We start from the raw sequence: 21,380 nt of genomic DNA, 5'->3' as shown, positions 1-21,380 counted from the left end.
TATGAGGTCCCCAACGCATATACCACAAAAGACTGCTGGGTCTGGGTTCAGTCAGAGAAGATACACCGAACCCTCAAGAGACTGGAAGTCCCAGGGAATTTAGAGGTCTGGTTGGGTGGGGGTGTGGGATGGGGGTGGGGGCGCAGAGGGGGAAAGAAGGAGGTAGGGGTATTAAACAGTCTGAGGGTGGACTGGGCCTGGGAGAATAAAATCTGGAGTATAAGTAAATAAATAAATAGATAAAGATTAAATTAAAAAAACTATTATTAATCTCTATCAGTTTGTATATTTCCTGTAATTCTCTTACTGTGAATTTCTAGTTTTATTTCCATTGTATATCAGCAATTATTTTGTTCCATGGAATGTTGAAAAGAATGTATATTCTTCTGAGTATGTTTCAAATGTTCCATAGATGACTATTGGGCTGTTTGGTCTATGATGCCATTTAAATTAGATTAATGCTTATTTTTCACAGAATGTGTTGTTGATACCAGGGCATTGAAGCTACCCACTGTTATTGAATTGCGGTTTGTCTGTGTTATATTAGATAGTATTTGTTTTCTGAAATTGAATGCACCTATATATTTGATACATGTGTGTTTAGGAGTGTAATGTCTTTTTTGCTGTATTATTTCTTTAATCAGTATGGAACGAGCTTTATCTTTCTAAAACGTTAGTGTGAAGCCTGATTTGCTCAGATGTTAGAACAGCAATCCTTCCTTCCTTCTTAGTTTAATGTACTTGGAATATCCTTTTCACCTTGTGTTTGCATCTTCAGTGGTAAAGTGCCTTTCTTTGAGGCACCAATTTTGGATATTGATTGCTTTGTTTTTATAATTCTTTTTTTTAAGATTTATTTATGAGTACACTATAACTGTCTTTAGACACACACCAGAAGAGGGCATCAGATTCCATTGCAGGTGGTTGTGAGCCACCATGTAGTTGCTGGGAATTAAACTCAGGAGCTCTGGAAGAACAGTCAGTGCTCTTAACTGCTGAGCCATCTCTCCAGCCTTGCATTTTAATTCATGGAATCTAGATTGTTATTATTGGAAGATATTATTAATTTTTGTCATTTTGTTGATTTTATTGTGTTCAGTGCTTTCTCATTCCTTTCATGCTCAACAACTCTTCTAGCATGGTTTATTTTTTTCCTGTCCCTCCTTGGATAAGTTTGTCTTTCTCTCCAATCTATTACAGCTGGCTCAATAGCGATTTGTCATTCTTTTCAATCTAAGGGTTCCTTTAGTTTCTCTGTACAGCTGGCTTAGTAGTCATGAATCCTTTTATTGTCTTTTTATTGTGGAAAGTGTGTCTTTTCCTTCAATTATGACAGATGTTTTACTACATAACCAGAAGTAGTATTTCCCTTCAGTGTTTGCAATACTTCATTTAAGACCCCTGGCTTTAAGCTTCTGTTGAGAACTCTGCTGTTATTCTGATGGGTCTGTCTTTATATGTGATGTACTGTTTCTCTCTGGTAATTTCCAATATATTTTCTTTGTTTTGTATGTTTAGTGTTTTTACTATAATGTGTCATCAAGAGGTTCGTTTCTCTCTCCACTTGATATTCTTTTTTTTTAATTTATTGATATATTTATTTACATTTCAAATGATTTCCCCTTTTCTGGACCCCCACTCCCCGAAAGTACCCTCAGTCCCCTTCCCTCCCCCTGTTTTCCCACCCAACCCTTCCCACTTCTCTCTTCTGATTTTGTTCTATACTGCTTCACTGAGTCTTTCCAGAACAAGGGTCCACTCCTCCGTTCTTCTTGTACCTCATTTGATGTGTGGATTATGTTTTGGGTATTCCAGTTTTCTACGTTAATATCCACTTATTAGTGAGTGCATACCATGATTCATCTTTTGTATCTGGGTTACCTCACTTAGTATGATGTTCTCCAGCTCCATCCATTTGCCTAAGAATTTCATGAATTCATTGTTTCTAATGGCTGAATATTACTCCATTGTGTATATATACCACATTTTTTTGCATCCACTCTTCTGTTGAGGGATACCCGGGATCTTTCCAACTTCTGGCAATTATAAATAGGGCTGCTATGAACATAGTGGAACATGTATCCTTATTACATGCTGGGGAATCTTTTGGGAATATGCCCAGGAGTGGTATAGCAGGATCTTCTGGCAGTGAGGTGCCCAGTTTTCGGAGGAGCCAGACTGATTTCCAGAGTGGTTATACCAATTTGCAACCCCACCAGCAGTGGAGGAGTGTTCCTCTTTCTCCACATACTTGCCAACACCTGCTGTCTCCTGAATTTTTAATCTTAGCCATTCTGACTGGTGTAACGTGAAATCTCAGGGTTGTTTTGATTTGCATTTCCCTAATGACTAATGAAGTTGAGCATTTTTTAAGATGTTTCTCCACCATCCAAAGTTCTTCAGGTGAGAATTCTTTGTTTAACTCTGTACCCCATTTTCTAATAGGGTTGTTTGGTTTTCTGGAGTCTAACTTCTTGAGTTCTTTATATATATTGGATATTAGCCCTCTATCTGATGTAGGATTGGTGATCTTTTCCAAATTTGTTGGTTGCCGATCTGTCCTCTTGATGGTGTCCTTTGCCTTACAGAAACTTTGTAATTTTATGAGGTCCCATTTGTCAATTCTTGCTCTTAGAGCATACGCTATTGGTGTTCTGTTCAGAAACTTTCTCCCTGTACCGATGTCCTCAAGGGTCTTCCCCAGTTTCTTTTCTATTAGCTTCAGAGTGTCTGGCTTTATGTGGAGGTCCTTGATCCATTTGGATTTGAGCTTAGTACAAGGAGACAAGGATGGATCAATTCGCATTCTTCTGCATGCTGACCTCCAGTTGAACCAGCACCATTTGTTGAAAAGGCTATCTTTTTTCCATTGGATGTTTTCAGCCCCTTTGTCGAGGATCAAGTGGTCATAGGTGTGTGGGTTCATTTCTGGATCTTCAATCCTGTTCCACTGATCTGCCTGCCTGTCACTGTACCAATACCATGCAGTTTTTAACACTATTGCTCTGTAGTATTGCTTGAGGTCAGGGATACTGATTCCCCCAGAGTTTCTTTTGTTGCTGAGAATAGTTTTAGCTATCCTGGGTTTTTTGTTATTCCAGATGAATTTGAGAATTGCTCTTTCTAATTCTGTGAAGAATTGAGTTGGGATTTTGATGGGTATTGCATTGAATCTATATATTGCTTTTGGCAAAATGGCTATTTTAACTATATTAATTCTGCTGATCCATGAGCATGGGATGTTTTCCCATTTTTTGAGGTCTTCTTCCATTTCCTTCTTCAAGGTCTTGAAGTTCTTGTCATACAGATATTTCACATGTTTGGTAAGAGTCACCCCAAGATACTTTATACTGTTTGTGGCTATTGTGAAGAGGGTCATTTCCCTATTTTCTTTCTCAGCCTGCTTATCCTTTGAGTATAGGAAGGCCACTGATTTGCTTCAGTTGGTTTTATAACCTGCCACTTTGCTGAAGTTGTTTATCAGCTGTAGGAGTTCTCTAGTGAAGTTTTTTGGGTCACTTAGGTAGACTATCATATCATCTGCAAATAATGATAGTTTGACTTCTTCCTTTCCAATTTGTATCCCTTTGACCTCCTCATGTTGTCGATTGCCCAAGCTAGTACCTCAAATACAATATTGTTAAGATAAGGAGAAAGGGGGCAGCCCTGTCTAGTCCCTGATTTTAGTGGGATTGCTTCAAGTTTCCCTCTAGTTTGATGCTGGCTACCGATTTGTTGTATATTGCTTTTACTATGTTTAGGTATCGGCCTTGAATTCCTGTTCTTTCCAAGACTTTAAGCATGAAAGGATGCTGAATTTTGTCAAATGCTTTTTCAGCATCCAATGAAATGACCATGTTGTTTTTTTCTTTGAGTTTGTTTATGTAGTGGATTGCATTGATGGATTTCCATATATTGAACCAACCCTGCATCCCTGGGATAAAGCCTACTTGATCATGGGGGATGATCGTTTTGATGTGTTCTTGGATTCGGTTGGCAAGAATTTTATTGAGTATTTTTGCATCGATGTTGATAAGGGAGATTGGTCTGAAGTTTTCTTTCTTTGTTGGATCTTTGTGTGGTTTTGGTATCAGCATAATTGTGGCTTCGTAGAAGGAATTGGGTAGGGTTCCTTCTGTTTCTATTTTGTGGAATAGTTTGAAGAGTATTGGTGTTAGGTCTTCTTTGAAGGTCTGGTAGAATTCTGCACTGAAACCGTCTGGTCCTGTGCTTTTTTTGGTTGGAAGACTTTCTATGACCCCTTCTATTTCTTTAGGGGTTATGGGACTGTTTAGATGATATATTTGGTCCTGATTTAATTTTGGTATTTGGTATCTGTCTAGGAAATTGTCCATTTCCTCCAGATTCTCCAGTTGTATTGAGTATAGGCTTTTGTAGTAAGATCTGATGATTTTTTGGATTTCCTCAGTTTCTGTTGTAATATCTCCCTTTTCATTTCTAATTTTGTTGATTTGGATACTTTCTCTGTGCCCTTTGGTCAGTCTGGCTAAGGGTTTATCTATCTTGTTGATTTTCTCAAAGAACCAGCTCCTGGACTCATTGATTCTTTGTATGTTTCTCTTTGTTTCCACTTGATTGATTTCAGCCCTGAGTTTGATGATTTTCTGTCTTCTACTCCTCCTAGGTGAAATAGCTTCTTTTTGTTCCAGGGCTTTCAGGTGTGTCACTAAGCTGCTAGTATAAGCTCTCTCCATTTTATTTTTGGAGGCACTCAGGGCTATGAGTTTTCCTCTTAGCACTGCTTTCATTGTGTCCCAAAGATTTGGGTATGTTGTGCCTTAATTTTCATTAAATTCTAAAAAGTCTCTGATTTCTTTCTTTATTTCTTCTTTGGCCAAGGTGTCATTGAGTAGAGTATTGTTCAACCTCCATGTGTATGTGGCTTTCTGTTGTTTTTGTTGCTATTGAAAACCACTCTTACACCATAGTGATCTGATAGGAAGCATGGGATTAGTTCGATCAAATCCAATTGGTCTAAAGCTTCAATTAGTTTTACTGTGTCCCTGTTTAGTTTCTGTTTTCCTGATCGGTCCATTGAGAAGAGTGGAGAGTTGAAGTGCCCCACAATTATTGTTTTAGGTTCAATGTGTGCTTTGAGCTTTAGTAAAGTTTCTTTTACGAATGAGGGTGCCTTTGTATTTGGATCATAGATGTTCAGAATTGAAAGTTCTTCTTGGTGGATTTTTCCTTTGATCAGCAAGAAGTGTCCCTCATTGTCTCTTTTGATGACTTTAGGTTGAAAGTCGATTTTATCTGATATTAAAATGGCTTCTCCGGCTCATTTCCCGAGACCATTGGCTTGTAAAATTGTCTTCCAGCCTTTTACTCTAAGGTAGTTTTTGTCTTTGACATTTAGGTGTGTTTCCTGTATGCAGCAAAATGTAGGGTCCTGTTTCCTTATCTAGTCTGTTAGTCTATGTCTTTTTATTGGGGAATAGAGTCCATTGATGTTAAGAGATATTAAGGAATAGAGATTATTACTTCCTGTCATTTTTGATGTTATTTTTATATTTGAGTGATTATCCTCTTTTGGGTTTGATGAAGGAAGGTTACTATCTTACTTTTTCCAGGGTGTAGTTTCCCTCCTTGTATTGGAGTTTTCCTCCTATTATTCTTTGCAGAGCTGGGTTTGTGGAAAGATACTGTGTAAATTTGGTTTTGTCATGGAATGTCTTGGTTTCTCCATCTATTGTGATTGAGAGTTTTGCTGGGTATAGTAGTCTTGGCTGGCATTTGTGTTCTCTTAGAATCTGCATGAGATCTGCCCAGGATCTTCTAGCTTTCATGGTCTCTGGTGAGAAGTCTGGTGTGATTCTGATAGGTCTTCCTTTATATGTTACTTGGCCTTTTTCTCTTACTGCCTTTAATATTCTTTCTTTGTTTAGTGCTTTTGGGGTTTTAATTATTATGTGGCGAGAGGTATTTCTGCTCAGATCCAGTCTGTTTGGAGTTTTGTTGGCTTCTTGTATATTCATAGGTATCTCTCTATTTAAGTTGGGAAAGTCTTCTTCCATAATTTTGTTAAGGATATTTGCTGGCCCTTTCAGTTGTAAATCTTCACTCTCATCTCTACCTATAATCCTTAGGTTTGGTCTTCTCATTGTATCCTGGATTTCCTGGATGTTCTGGGATACAAGCTTTTTGCATTTTGCATTTTCTTTGACTGTTGAGTCAATGGTTTCTATGGTATCTTCGGCATCTGAAATTCTTTCTTCCATCTCTTGTATTCTGTTGTTTATATTTGCATCTATGGCCCCTGATTTCTTCTCAAGGTTTTCTATCTCCAGTGTTGTCTCCCTTTGTGATTTCTTAGTTGGTTCTACTTCTGTTTTTAGATCCAGGATTTTTTTGCTCAGTTCCATCATTTGTTTGTTTGTGTTTTCCTGTAATTCTTTAAGAGATTTTTGTGTTTCCTCTTTCATGACTTCTGCCTGTTGACTCAAGTTCTCCTGCATTTCTTTAAGTTTTTTTTTGCGTTTCTTCTTTATTGGTTACTATCTCTTGAGCCTTATTCTCCTGAATTTCTTTAAGTGATTTTTCTGTTTCCATTATATGGGTTTCTAGCTTATTCATGTTCCCCTGTATTTCTTTAAGAGATTCATTTATGTCCTTTTTGTGTTCTTCTAGCAGCATGATGATCAGTGATTTTAAATCCAAATCTTGTTTCTCTGGTGTGTTGGAATAACCAGGACTTGCTGATGTTGGAGAGTTTGGTTCAGATGCTGCCATATTGCCTAGATTTCGGTTAGTAGCGTTCCTGCGTTTGCCCTTTGCCATCTTGTTCTCTGGAGTTAGTTGGTCTTGTCCCTGTCTGGTGTTTGGGCCTCCTGAGGGGTTCTGGGGCTATTACTGCAATACTATGTGGCTGGGTTACCCCTGTAGCTGATTGCTGATGTGCTGTCTTCCTCTTGGGTGCCCTTACAGCGCTAGTGTGCTTTGCCCCAGATTGTGTCTGTGAACCAGATGGAGCCCAAGTTTGCACCTTCAGGGAGTGCTGATGGTGTATGCTGCGGAGACCTTTTCTGTTTGCTGATCACTCTGCTGGGCAGCGGAACTCCCAACCGGATTGGTGCACACAAGGCTAGCCTGGCTGCTCAGGCCCTGGGTCCAGGTAGAAGCCTGGGAGGCCAAGGTCTGAGCAAAGTTCCCCTAGGGCTATGACTCTTAATTGGGTCTGTCAGGTGGCCAGGATGGCGGCGTGTGCGCTAGTGCTCCCTGAAAGAGCAGGGAGAGTCTGCTGGGCTAACAACCTTCTGGGCGGGTTCACACACAGATGGCCCACCAAGCCGCCCAGTTCTTGGGGTCAGTCCAGGGCCTTTTGGGGCCTAGACCCCCCCCCCCCCCCCGCTTTGTTAGCCTCAGGCTATGCCTGTTAGCCGGCTTTGCCTGCTAGAGCTCTCTGGCATCCTGTAGGCAAAATGGCGGCGCGCACACCAGCGCGGGCAAAAAAACCTCCTGGCTGGGTTGGCACCCCGATGGCCCCCCGAACAGCCCAGGGCCTGGGTGCAGGCCAACGCCCATCGGGCTTAGACCCCCGCGATGTTGGCCTCGGGTTATGTTTGTGTACCTCAGTCTGTCCAATCTCTCTGGAGTCCGAAACCAAGATGGAGGCGAGTCTCTCGTGACTGGCGGGAAGCAGAGTTCTGTGTGGTGAAAGTCACCGTAAATCTGTAGGTGCTTGCAGCCCGGCTGGCCAGCGAAGGTCAGTGGTAGTGGGCGTAGGGCCTAACTGGACCCTGTGTCGCCTTGGTTCCACTGCTGATGGCCCTTCGGTTGGACTGCTGCACTGCCGCCACCGCCACCGCCGCCCAAACTCTCCACTTGATATTCTAAATTCATCTTATGCCAACCTGAATATCACCATAAATTTAACAATTTTTTGCTATGGTTTTATTGAAACTGTTTTCTCTACCTTTAGCGAAATTTTTTTATTCCCATTATTTATAGAGTCAATATTTTTATGGTGTTTCATTGATCTTGAATACTGTGTTTATACTTTTTTAATTCATCTTTTTCTTCAAACCTTATATTCTGTTCCTACCCATAATTTATTCTTTAGTGAGGTTTTCCCTGTTTTACTTATTGAAATTTCATTTACAGTAATTTGGTTTTATTTGGTTTCCCTAAGTACTTATATCTCTTTATTGAATCCAAATTCCATGTATTGTCATATACTGTTTGACTTTCTTATTTCATTCAGCCATTTATGTTCTCTTGGAATTCATTTAGAAACTTGTTTTTGCCATGCTCTATTTCTTTGAGCATACTTAAAATGATTATTTTGAATTCTTTGTGTGGGATTTCATTTAATTTAATGCCATTAGAAGCCATTATTATAAGACTAATAATTTTTCAAAAAATCTTGTTGCTTTTGTTTTTTATGTTTTTTCTGGGTTGGCATCAGGGTCTTGGCGATCTGAAGTTAGGTCAATGGCTGATTTTTTTTTTTTTAAATCGCACCTATTGTGTTCAAGAGGAATTATGTTAGAGTAGTGTTGATATGTGTGAATTTTTTCCCTGCTGGTTCTGAAGGTACTAGGCTTAGTCACCAGTACTTTTCCAAGGACAGAATACTGCACATGTTGCTAATATTAGTGGCACATTATAAAAATAAAATAGTTATTGAATAAAAAACTAACACCATAAACCATAAATCATGTTAGGAAGTGGAAAAACACTGATGGTACCCTTTGCATTAATAGATAAGTGGAAGTAGGGGAGGGGAAACAGTGGTTAAAAAATCTAATGGTTGCTGTTATGTCAATAAAGAAAAAACAGGGGAAGAAAACATAAATAATTACATTATGAGCAAGGAGTTATTAGTATTAAGGGGAAATGTAAAGGACAAGGGCAGTAAAGGTGTTTCAGTTTTGGCTAAAGGTAAAATGGAAAGAGAAGGGTAAAAAAGTACAATGAGATTACTTAAAAAAACATCTAGCTCTCAAGACACTGAAGTATAGAGACTCCGCAAGCCAGGGCAGCCTTTTTTTTTGGTTTTGGTTTTGTTTGCTTGTTTTCTTGTTGTTTGTTTTTGAAAACCTATAAAAAGAAAATGTAAAATGAAAAGAGGGGGAAATGAAGTTTAAGATCAGAATGGGACAAGGCTGACTTGCTAAGTTGATACTGGATATTAAACAGAAAAGGAGTCAATGTTAAGAGAAGAGAAATGGCTGGGTTACAGAATCTGAACACAGTCTGTGGGCTTTGTTTGCTGGTTTCTGCCTCAACTCTCTTAACATTCCTCCCAGCGAAAGCTAAGACTGATTAAAATGACCATTTTCTATCATGCCTCAACCACATCTACCTTCATGATAGGCACAACTAAAAATGACTAATTATTTAATTCACTAAACATTCATTGGTCCCTTGGATTAAAGTTATAAATGTAATTACTGGGCATCCTGTGGACATCTGTAAAAACTCCAGATTATTATAATAGTGAATAAATCTGCCCAGGTGTTTTCTGTTTGATGCAGGCTACTATTTGTTTACAAATCTCAGTATGAAATGATTTTCCCATTTTAGGCACCTACCTTTGAAGTTTTGGCCAATGAGAGAGAGAAAACATTATTCTGTGCTTGAAGCTTGACAGGTTATATATTTAATTCTAATGCAACAATTGATCTGGGGATCTGACCTTGTAATATTCAAATAGAATATATAAGTTACTAGAAATTCAAAATATGAAGAAAGGAATCTTTAGATTTCTCTATTGATTGGATTAATATCTATTTATTTTTTAAAAGCATTTATTTTATTTAATGTGTATGAAGTAGGGTATTTCTTGACTCTAATGATTAGTTGAAATATATTACAATTTATTGAGAAATTTTGGTCATTGTATTCAAATACTTTTCCTATTTTTCTTTTTTTCTTTTAGTAGAAAATGATTTTTTTCATGCAGTCTATTTTGATCATAGTTTCCCCCTCCCTCACCTCCTCCCAGATCCTTCTATTTCTTCACCCATTCAACTCCATGCTTTCTTTCTCTCTCTTTAGGAAACAAACGGGCAAAATAAAAATGGACAAACAAATAAGAAAACAAAAAAACAAACACATATTAGAACAAAACCAGCAAACACAAGAAGCTCAGAAAATTTCATGTTTTTAAAAGTATTACTTAGTAGAGTGTGCCCTGAGCCTTTTAAAGGGTCCTGTCACACCTGCACTGTAAATATCTGTTAATCAGTTATCACTCTGCTCAGCCTTACCTTTGTCCCTGACTGGCTGTGCACAGGGCAGATGCCTCTCTTCTGTGACACCAGGTCCAAGTTCATTGCTGAGCCTCTGTCACTCATGTTCACAGGTAGTGGGAGACAGGAAAATTCTGAGGACACAGGTGTGAACACTTGCTCCTTGCACATTCACAAGCCTCAAGTACAACTCTGCTTTTCATCCCAGTTAAAATGACTAGGAGGAGTAAGAAGACAAACAGAAATATAAACTAGACTAACTACTTGGAAACAAATTAAAGCAGATCTGCTGTATGATCCAGCAATAATAATCCTAGGATATGACTCAGGACTTGGTGTCTGACAACAGAGGTGTCTTAGCATCTCTGTTTATTGCCTTTCTTTTCAGAAGGGCTAAGACATGGGATCAGCCTAGAGATCTGTCAACTGCTGAGTGGATAAAGAAACTGTGGTTCATTTAAGCATGGATTTTCATTCAGCTGTTAAGAAAAGTGAAAATTTCAGAAAATGGATGAGCTTAGGAAGGATTATGTTTAGGTGAGGCAACCCAGTCTAAGACAAAAATTGCATGCTCTTTCTCATATATGGATCCTAACTGCTAATATATGCATGTACATATATAAGTATGTATGTGTATATATGTGTATAGGTATGTATATGTATGTATGTGTATATATGTATGTATGTATGTATGTATTTGTGTATGTATGATGTAAATATAGGGTTTTGGGAATAAGAATAGACAAGAAAACTAGAGAGGATCACAGAGGAACCATAGGTATTAAGGAAGGGGATGGGGAGTGGCAAAAGGTCACACACAACATGAAAATGAGAAGGAGGCTCCTGATGATGGGACAATGCTGGGGAGGGAGATAAAATGAGGGGAGAACAAAACAAAACAAAACAAAATACTTGAAAAATGTTATAATGAAAGCTACTTCTCTTAAGCTGGTAAAGAAAATTTAAAGCTATTTTGTTAGCTGTTATTTGAAGGGCTTTAGTCCATGAACTAATTATCCTATTAGTATAAAAGAAAAAAAGAGTAAAAGAAGTACAAAAGAAGCAATTCATTTGCAGTTTATCATGCATTACCTTTCTTTTGAAAAGATGGTTTCATGGATAGGTATATTGTGCTTTTCATTGGAGAGATAGCTCGGTTGGTAAAACGCTTGCCTTGCAAGTACAAAGGCATGAAGGTGATCACAGAACTCGTGTAATATGAGTAAATATATTGTATGCATTTGTAATCCCATCACTGGAGAGGCAGAGTCAGTAGGTCCCATGGTCCCTCAGCCAGCCACCTTAACTTAGCTGGCATGTTCCAGACCAGTGAGATACCCTGCCAAAACAAGACAAAACAAAAAGGAGAAATCTGACATACATGTTTACATGCATACATATGCACACGTGCTCATACAAACTTGTGCCCCCACCCACAACTCATTCTTTCATATAGTGAGCTTCAGATTACTGAAGCTTCCAATTACACATCGCTCACCCAGTTTATCATGCTGAAGGAAACCGTTCTGTCATGTATTTTGGCATGTTAAACCCACTGTGGTCCCATTTTTGACTTCTTTTTTTTAATTGGATATTTTATTTGTTTGCATTTCAAATATTATCCCCTTTCCTGGTTTCCCATCTGCAAACCTCCTATGCCACCCCCCCTTACCCTGTTTCTATGAGGATGCTCCCCCACCTACCCACCCATTCCTGCCTCACCACCTTAGCAGTCCTCTACACTGGGGCATCACTCATTCACAGGACCCAGGTCCTCCCATCCCATTGATGCCAGATAAGGCCCCTTCAGCTCCTTCAGTCCTTCCCCTATGTTCCAGAGATCCAGAATCCCTTGAAAATTTGTAAACAAATGGTCTTTTCAGGCTGCTGTCCCAGGCTAGTAGGGTCTGCCATCTTTCTATCCCAACTTGTGTCCCTTGTTGGCCTTTGTGAACCATGTCAGACCTGCAGGGTACCTCTGATTGTGGCCTTCTCTGGGGAAGCTGCTGTTCAGTGGAGATTCCTCTCCTCTCTTGCTTTTGTTCATCACGTCCTTGCTGACATGTTTACAGGCCTCTCTCTTGAGAGCCAGTAGTCTCCCTGATGTTTTTCATGCTACGAAGGAAATGTATTTCCTTTCTATATTGCTGAAGCCTCTTACTATGCCTGAACAGAGAAGGCACTTGGAATAATGCTAAATGTTGAATCAATGTTTCAAGTTCACCCATTCTAATCAGTTCCCAATAACTGTAGAAAATGAACAAATTGCTAGAAAAACTGAGATCCAGGTATTACTGTCAGATGGCTTTAAAGTATAAGTTCTGAAATTACTGTGGAGTAGTACCCTTTTAAGATTAGACATTTTATTTTCCATAACATTTAGGTAAGTGCCAAGGAGCAGGGTCAATTTGGAGAGAACAGAGAATAAGACACAGGTACATGGAGGTGATGGACTGGAACAGCCTGGTTTTATCATTGCACATAGGGGAAGAGCTGTAAGAGATCAAGTTCCCTTTCATATTCTAAAGCTAAACTAGTCTGAGACAGTAGCCATAATAGACCACATAGGCAGTTTAAGAGCTATTTGTCCACCCTTGAGTGTGTTCTTGGGCAGAATACAGATAGGAACATATGTTTCTGTAATTTTTTATTTCTCTCTCTCTGTCTCTCTGTCTTTGTCTCTGTCTCTCTGTCACTGTCTCTCTCTCTCTCTCTCTCTCTCTCTCTCTCTCTCTCTCTCTGTGTGTGTGTGTGTGTGTGTATGTGTGTGTGTGTGTGTGTGTGTGTGTGTGTGTGTGTGTATTGTTCTTGGTGATTGAATCACCCAGGATGCGCATGCCAAGCAAACGCTTTATCATTGATTGATATTCAACCCATGAGGATTTTATACTATAATGGGCTTAAGTGTAACAAGCATGCCTGCTTTCCAGGCAGTGGCACTGGGGGACTGGATGTTTCAGTAGGCTTACCAGGGAGGGGAACCACGTCTAGTCTCTTTTCATGTAGGTTATTTTCAAGTTGCTGAATATGTAGCTTCCAAGTGAAATCTTCTGGACATGATTTAGGACTTGTCTTTGGCAGTAGGAGGTGTGTGTGTGGTGGCTTTTTTTTGTTTTTACCTCAACTAACTTTTGAATTCTAAAACACAGCATTCAGACTTTTCTTCAGTTTTCCCCCTTCCATAACTTTTCAGATGGGTGATAAAACACTTTGTAGACAGCCCTGGTGGAGACTTGGAGGCTTCAATTGTTGTATACTGTAGACAATATGAAATTAAAAACTCCATAACATCTACAGCACTATAAAGTTAGGAAATGAAAGAACCATTGACCATGTGTTCTCCTAGAGTTTATGCTAATAGTGCTCAGAATACCTAAGATACAATTCACAGACCATATGAAGCTCAAGAAGAAGGAAGACCGAAGTGTGGATGCCTCGGTGCTTCTTAGAAGGGGAAACGAGATACTCAGAGCAGGAAATATAAAGACAAAGTGTGGATCAGAGACTGAAGGAAAGGCCATCTAGACACTACCCCACGTGGAGATCCATCCCATATACATCATCAAACCCAGACACTGTTGCTGATGGGAGCCTGATATGGCTATCTCCTGAGAGGCCCTGCCAGAGCATGACAAATATAGAGGTGGATGCTCACAGCCAACCATTGGACTGAGCACGGGGTCCCTGATGGAGGAATTGGAGAAGGGACTCAAGGAGCTGAGGGGGTTTGCAGCCCCATGGTGGGAGCAACAGTGTCAACCGGCCAGACACTCTCCCTCCCCACCCCGTATGCAGAGGCCCTGGAGACTGGCCTACCAACCAAAAAGTACACATGGAGAGACCCATGGCTACCGCTGTGAATGTGGCAGAGAATGGCCTTGTTGGACATCAGTGGGAGGAGCAGTCCTTGGTCCTGTGGGGGTTTGAGGCCCCAGTGTAGGGGAATGCTGGGGTGGGAAGGCGGGTGTGGGTAGGTTGGTGGGTGAGCGAGTACCCTCATAGAGGCAGGGAGAGGGAGGATGGGATAGGCTGAAGGGGAGACCTGGAAAGGGGAAAACATTTGAAATGTAAATAAAGAAAATATACAATCAAACGAACAAAAGAGCAGAGCATCTGGGATTATTCTTTATGGAAGCCAATTTCTTAGAAGGCCCCAAATCTAGCCAGATTCCAAAAGGTACAAATTCTTCTTATGTCTGAGCATACGTCTTTATGCATTGTGCATACTGACTAGCTCAGGGGACTCTGGCCCTGAAATCTGCATTGGACTTGAATGTGTACAGAGGTGAGCCGATGCTGCAGCTCATCCAATGCTTTGCAAGAAAGTGGCTCACAGCCTGCAGAGGAGTTGTGAGAAGAGACCACAACCCATGTGAAGATGCACGGCCCATCCTTGGCGAATCGATGTGCAGCCTCGCAGAGGCGCTGTGCCAAGGCTTGAAACCACAAACGCTTCCTAAAATGGTGTTGCAGGTTAGTTCAGGAACTCTTCCTGGCAGCCACAGTGACAGAAATGGATGGACTGCTGGAAACTATGAACGCCGATAGACTATTTTTATTGTTGTATATTTTCTTTGCTCTCCTACTCTCTTCCCTCTAATTTTCCCTTCCCCTCCTTCTTCCTCCCTCCCTCCCTTCTTTCTTCATGAATTCATTTTGGGTACTCATGAAATGAATTCCCATTAAATGTCTGAGCTATCAGTTCTCTTGAATATGAGTAAAAAGTTAAATATCCTTTTCTTTTGTTTTCTTTTTTACACACCTGAAGAAATATAGTATTTTTATCCCTTGGAGATTATATAATAAGAAAAAGTAAGTAATGAAAACAATTACAACTTTTCTGTCACTTAAAATGTATCTCTTATTCACTTGCCATCAATACAGGCTCCTCTTCAGCTATTTCCCATCTCCAGTTTTCTTAGATATTGCTTCTATTAATCTTTCAATAGGACGTGAGTTGTGTGCATAGTTTTGCATCTCAAATCTTTTATATAACACAATAAGTTGAATCTTACTTATATTTTTACTCCTACTTATTCTTTTTTTTTCTTTTAATGGAACATGTTTTAACGAACAATTCTCCAGAAAGGAATTCAGCAAGAAAAAGCAAAAATGATTAACATCCTGATTTGGCACAAGATAGTAGCTTTTCCTTTTATTTTCCTTCCTTCCTTTCTCTTCCTTCCTTTTTTCCTTCCCTTTTCTTTCTTTCTTTCTTTCTTTCTTTCTTTCTTTCTTTCTTTCTTTCTTTCTTTCTAGCTTGACTCAAGATTTCAACCTTTTTAAATTAAATTATTTTCATATAATATATTTGAATAGTTTCTTCTCCACTCACCTAAGTACTCCTGGATCCTTCCCCTTCTCACCTACCTTTATGCTTTCTCTCTTTCTTTAAAACAACAAAAAGAGATACAACCACAAAAACAAAAATCAAAACAATTTAGTAAAAAAGAAACAAAAAGCTCTTTCTCTATCTCTCGCTGTCTCTGTGTGACACAGAGACAGAGATGGAGGGAGGGAGAGAGAGAGGGAAGGAGAGAGAAAGAGGGGGGAAGGAAGGAAGGAGGGAGAGAGAAAGAGAGAAAGTGTTTGTGTTGGCCAACTATTCCTGGGCCTGCCCTTAAATGTGGTTAATATACCTGGTGAGATTCCATTTAAGAAACTGATTTTCCCTTTGTACCACTTATCACTTACAAATAAGTTCTTGGTTAAGGGGTAGGACCCTGTGTCTACTTCCCGCCTCAGTATTTAGGCTGCATCTGAATTAAACATGTGCAGACCTCATGCTTGGAGCCACAGTCTTTATGAATTCATATTGCATCAGTCCTGTTGTGTCTGGAGGACTCTGCTTCCTTTGCATTGTCTGTCACCTCAGACTCTAATATAATCTTTCCTACTTTTTTTTGTCATAGGTTCCCTAAGCCTTGGAGGGTGGGGTGGGAGGTGTTGATAAAGACATCTCAGTTATGACTCAGTGCTCCAAAGTCTCTTCCTCTTTGTACATTGTCAAGTCGTGGGTCTTTTTGTTATTCCTTCATCTACTGCAAGAAGCAAGCAAGGGGTGAGTGATATACCAATCTATGGGATCACAATGTGTCACTGGGAGTCATTTTATTGTATTGTTCCTTAGCAGAATAACAGTAGTAGATTTCCCCCTGGGGGCCATGACCAGTCTACTCTCAGGTTCTTGGCAACTTTGGAGGTGTAAGGTACGTCTTCCATCTCACGGAGTGGGCCTTACATCAATCAGAAAGCGATCGGTCACTCTTATAACATTTGTGCCACTATTACATGGATATATCTTGCAGGCAGGGTGCTATTATAATTCTCTGGATTTGTAGATTTGTGATACTGCTGATTACCTTTCTCCCCATACAGTGTGTGTGTGTGTGTGTGTGTGTGTGTGTGTGTGTGTGTGTATGCCTCTATAGTAGTATATTTCCATATGGTTTTTTAGAAAGTCCTTTTTACCATTCCCTCCTCATTCAACCCTTCTATTCTAGTTACCTCTTTACCTCTCAATAACACTGCGTTTACACTCCATTTCCTCTTCCTTAGGACACATCCTACTCCCCACTGCTCCCTTACTGTATACCTAATCTCGGTGTTTATTTGGGCTGTAGCACATATATTGGAAGCTTAAAAGTCAGCATCCATGTAGAAGAGAAAGCATGCAATATTTGAGGTTTAGCTGTCTAAGTTATACCTCACTCAGGATGAGTTTTTTCCAGCTCATCCATTTACCTACAAATTTCATAATTTTTCTCAACAGCAGTACAATAATATTTCATTGTATAAATGTCTCAAATTTTTATTATCCATTTACCAGTATGTGGTCTGGATATGCATCTTTCTTAACATATAGGTTATCACTTCGATGAGACCTGGCCTTTAGCTTCTTTCTGGAATAAAGTTGCATGAAAAAACTTACAGACACACTTTGCAAGGAAAACATAGGAAGCTATCTAATCCTTCCTGTGCCAATTTTAACAAAATCCCTGCCTCTAACTTTAAGAAAGATGATGTAAAATGGGGGTATGAAAGATTCCAGATACTTTTGAGGCAGCCAGTGATGAAATAGATTCCGATCTAGGGGAAGCCTACATAATGGGGAACAGAAAAAGGTCTTTATCCTAAACAACTTTATTAAAATTTGAGACTAATGGGTACTAGTTGTTTAGCGGTTGAGAAGCTACTTTGAAGTTATTTTGCCTAAGAAAGAATAGCATCATTAGTTGGTAGCACATTTCAAGTGAGAGGGATACTGAGGTAGAGGGAAGCGGGCTGAGGAGCCAGGGGCAGCAGCCCTGGCACACTGTACATACTGTACACCTGTTCAGCCCTGTAAGAGTCAGGTTGCCTTAGGCTCCAGCGTCTGCCTACCCTGGGTGTTGCATTAAAAAGGAGCTGGCAATTTACAAAGTTGCTCAACATTCTTTCAACTAACAACCCAAACAAAATCTCTTATTGTCTTTTCTGTTGTCATGTTTTGTTTCCTTTAAATTCCTTTTCTCTCCATATGCTCACTTTTTAACATCAATTTCACTCTACAAATCTATGCTTCCCTGAACTTCCTTGAGTTCCTAGCAGATGCCCCTTGGCAGTGAGCTCCTCCTCTGTGTTCTGGGGGCCACCGACAAAGCTTCATTGCTGACTCCACTCTGATATTCTTGTGTTGTTTATCATCTTCATACCAAGAGAAATGAATGTGAGATGGATGATTGTTTTCAAACTTAGGGCATCATGTCAGGATCCCCCACGTTCTCTGCCAGGATACATCATATATTCATATAACTCAGAAGCTAGAGAATTATGAAGATATAAATATTCGTACATTTTCGAGTTCTAGAAGTACATTGTGTGTCAATTCTTCTCTGGGTTATTGGTCCCCTGAATTGCTGACTTCCTGCTGACTGATATGCAGAAGCTTGGGGCTTCCCTTGCTGTGGAGTGTGCCTGCTCTGGGAGATTTTGGGTGTTCCTTTCTCTCTCAGGTGAAGTGTAACTTCTGCTGGGATCTATTTCCTATGGCAGGGCATCCAGAGGCTCTTCACTACCTGAATTTCTTGATATTGAGCTTTCCTGGGAGGAGGAGTAGTTAAAAATAGTGCAATAAGCCCTCTTCCATCCCCCTGTTCTCCCACCCACCCCTTCCCACTTCCCTGTTCTGGTTTTGCCTTATATTGCTACACTGAGTCTTTCCAGAACCAGGGGCCACTCCTCCGTTCTTCTTGTACCTCATTTGATGTGTGGATTATGTTTTGGGTATTCCAGTTTTCCAAGCTAATATCCACTTATTAGTGAGTGCATACCATGATTGATCTTTTGAGACTGGGTTACCTCACTTAGTATGTTGTTCTCCAGCTCCATCCATTTGCCTAAGAATTTCATGAATTCATTGTTTCTAATGGCTGAATAGTACTCCATTGTGTATATATACCACATTTTTTGCATCCATTCTTCTGTTTAGGGATACCTGGGTTCTTTCCAGCTTCTGGCTATTATAAATAGGGCTGCTATGAATATAGTGGAGTCTATATCCTTATTACATGCTGGGGAATCCTCTGGGATTTGAAATGTAAATAAAAAATGTATCGAATAAAAGAAAAGAAAAGAAAAAATAAATAAATAAAAGCAGGATAAAAAAAATAGTGCAATAAGCCACAATCTCTCTGATAGTCATTTCAGACAGTCATTGTCTGCTGATTAAAAGGCAGTTAGCTCGCAAGAATTGCACAGGTGGGGCTTATAATAGAAATGGGATCTTGTTTCCCATTGCTCGCTTTCTGTTCTGTTATCCTGTCTGGAGCTTCTGTTTCACTGGTCAATTCTAAAGAAGCAGTCTACTTGGTAAAGTTTGTACTTAAGTCCAGGTTCCACATGTGTCTGGAGGCTGATGGCTATCTGTGGCTGTAGTGGAACTCTATACCTTGAAACATCTGGAGGCTGATGGCTATCTGTGGCTGTAGTGGAACTCTATACCTTGAAACATCTGGAGACTGATGGCTATCTGTGGCTGTAGTGGAACTCTATACCTTGAAACATCTGGAGGCTGTGTGGCTATGCTTCTCTGTGGCCACTGCAGAGCAACGTGAAGTGCCTTCCCCACAGAGGGAGTCTCGGAGATGTCTGATGGTGCTCGGTACTGTTCAGACTTCTCTCTGTCATATTAGAGACTAAAAGAGACTTATTTGAGAAGACGAAAATTGTCAGTGAAATAGAACCTTCATAACAATGAATGAGTACTGCAAACTGTTGGTTTGGTAAGGGCCTGGCTAGAGAACATTTTTGTTCTTATTTTATTATTTCATAAATTTTTTTTATTAGTGTTACATTTTAAATTTCAGATATTTAGGAGTGGAAAAACAATATCCAAGACTATATAAAGCATGTGTATTCCTACTTTTAGAATTGTTCCTTGATTTCCTTTATTCTAATGACATCATCTTGTCCCCTGTAGGTTGCGGTCTTTGGTCAAACAATTAGAACGAGGAGAGGCCTCTGTGGTAGATCTTAAGAAGAATCTGGAATATGCAGCCACAGTGCTTGAATCTGTATATATTGATGAAACAAGGTAAGAAAAGATGATAAGAAAAATGATACATTTTTTTGTTACACCCTTCCCCCCACAGGCCACTTCAGTAGCAGGTTCAGATCTCTAAATCTGAAACATTAGTTTCAACAAACAAACAGGAAAGAGATGGAACTATTGTTCCCTCAACTATGAGAAGACCAATATAATTTACTGCAGAGATGTCTGGAATGATAAAGTGATGTAAGAGTAGGCAAGGCTGTTCTTAAAGCCTGCCAAGGTTTTCCCTGCTTTAGAGTCCACTGTGATGGCTACATATGTACCACATCAGGCTCTAATGGGTGTTTGAATTCACCCTCTGCATTAGCAACTTGAGGTTCCTAGAGTGATCCAATCCCCAGCATCCCTCCCTCAGCAAACATTTCCACTTAAATTACACAAGTACTATAGCAATTGTAGGCAATGACATTGATTTTGGAAGAAATAGAACCGCTTTCATTTTTTAAACTGTTAAAATGTGGAATGTGAAAGTCTCCCTAGTCAGACAGGCTCCTCGCTATGTGTGATACCTTACTTCACCAAACTCCAAGCTGAAAGGATTTCACTACAGTTTACAAGTTGTTGGGTTTATTTTTTTTAAGGATGCAATTCTTTACTAATTTTAGGAATTCAATACCACAGTCTTTCTCCCTTTACCCAAATGTATACATCTAAACAAACAACAATGATAAAAGCACTGTTATATTGATGTCCATTTTAACTGTGTAATTTTAGTAAGGCTTAAATAGAGGGCATTCATTTTTTTTTCCTTGGTCCTGTTATAACTACTTTATTCCTTTCTATTTCTCTGACATCAGAATAAGTTAGACAACTCAGAAAAGTCTATTCACAGATGGCTTAAATCACTAGGCTTAAATGAAGAATTGCATTGTTTGGGAAAGTTTTCTTGAATGTTAAAGTTCATGTTTCTATTGTATCTTTTTGAATTAAAAGGGCATTCATTGGTATTTAAAATCACAGCTCCTAAGTACTTGGATGTTGTGATCTGTGCAACAGTAACCCAGACTCAAAAGGTGAATCATGGTATGCACTCACTAATAAGTGGATATTAACCTAGAAACCTGGAATACCCAAAACATAATCTACACATCAAATGAGGTACAAGAAGAAAGGAAGAGTGGCCCCTTGTTCTGGAAAGACTCAATGAAGCAGTATTCAGCAAAACCAGAACGGGGAAGTGAGAAGGGGTGGGTGGGAGGACAGGGGGAGAGAAGGGGGCTTATGGGACTTTCTGGGAGTGGGGGGACTAGGAAAGGGGAAATCATTTGAAATGTAAATAAAAAATATATCGAATAAAAAAAAACAGTTCTCATCTTTAGTGATTTCTCTCAACACTATCACTGACTGTTCTTAGCTTTTTATACTTTTTTACACTTATGTTTTCGGAGGACAGACTAGATTCAGTCAAAGGAAACCCATCACCCATCAGTATGAGCAACCTTGCAAAACACTGCTCTCTCTCTCTCTCTCTCTCTCTCTCTCTCTCTCTCTCTCTCTCTCTCTCTGTCTCTCTCTGTCTCTCTCTCTCTGTCTCTCTCTCTCTCTCTCTCTTTCTCTCTCTCTCTCTCTCTCTC

General features: G+C 39.7%; 1 protein-coding gene across 1 annotated transcript in view; it reads left to right on the top strand.

Moving 5' to 3' along the window:
- The window catches only part of Pde1c (phosphodiesterase 1C), a 321,799-nt gene that overhangs the window by 206,520 nt on the left and 93,899 nt on the right, over positions 1-21,380 (top strand). The window contains exon 2 of the mRNA XM_052173784.1: positions 19,675-19,788. The gene's annotated coding sequence lies outside the window, so the exon portion shown is untranslated. The remainder of the gene's footprint in view (positions 1-19,674; positions 19,789-21,380) is intronic.

The sequence above is a fragment of the Apodemus sylvaticus genome, chromosome 2, assembly GCF_947179515.1.
Source record: "Apodemus sylvaticus chromosome 2, mApoSyl1.1, whole genome shotgun sequence".
NCBI classification, from domain to species: domain Eukaryota; kingdom Metazoa; phylum Chordata; class Mammalia; order Rodentia; family Muridae; genus Apodemus; species Apodemus sylvaticus.
This window is presented reverse-complemented; position numbering and strand designations above follow the sequence as displayed.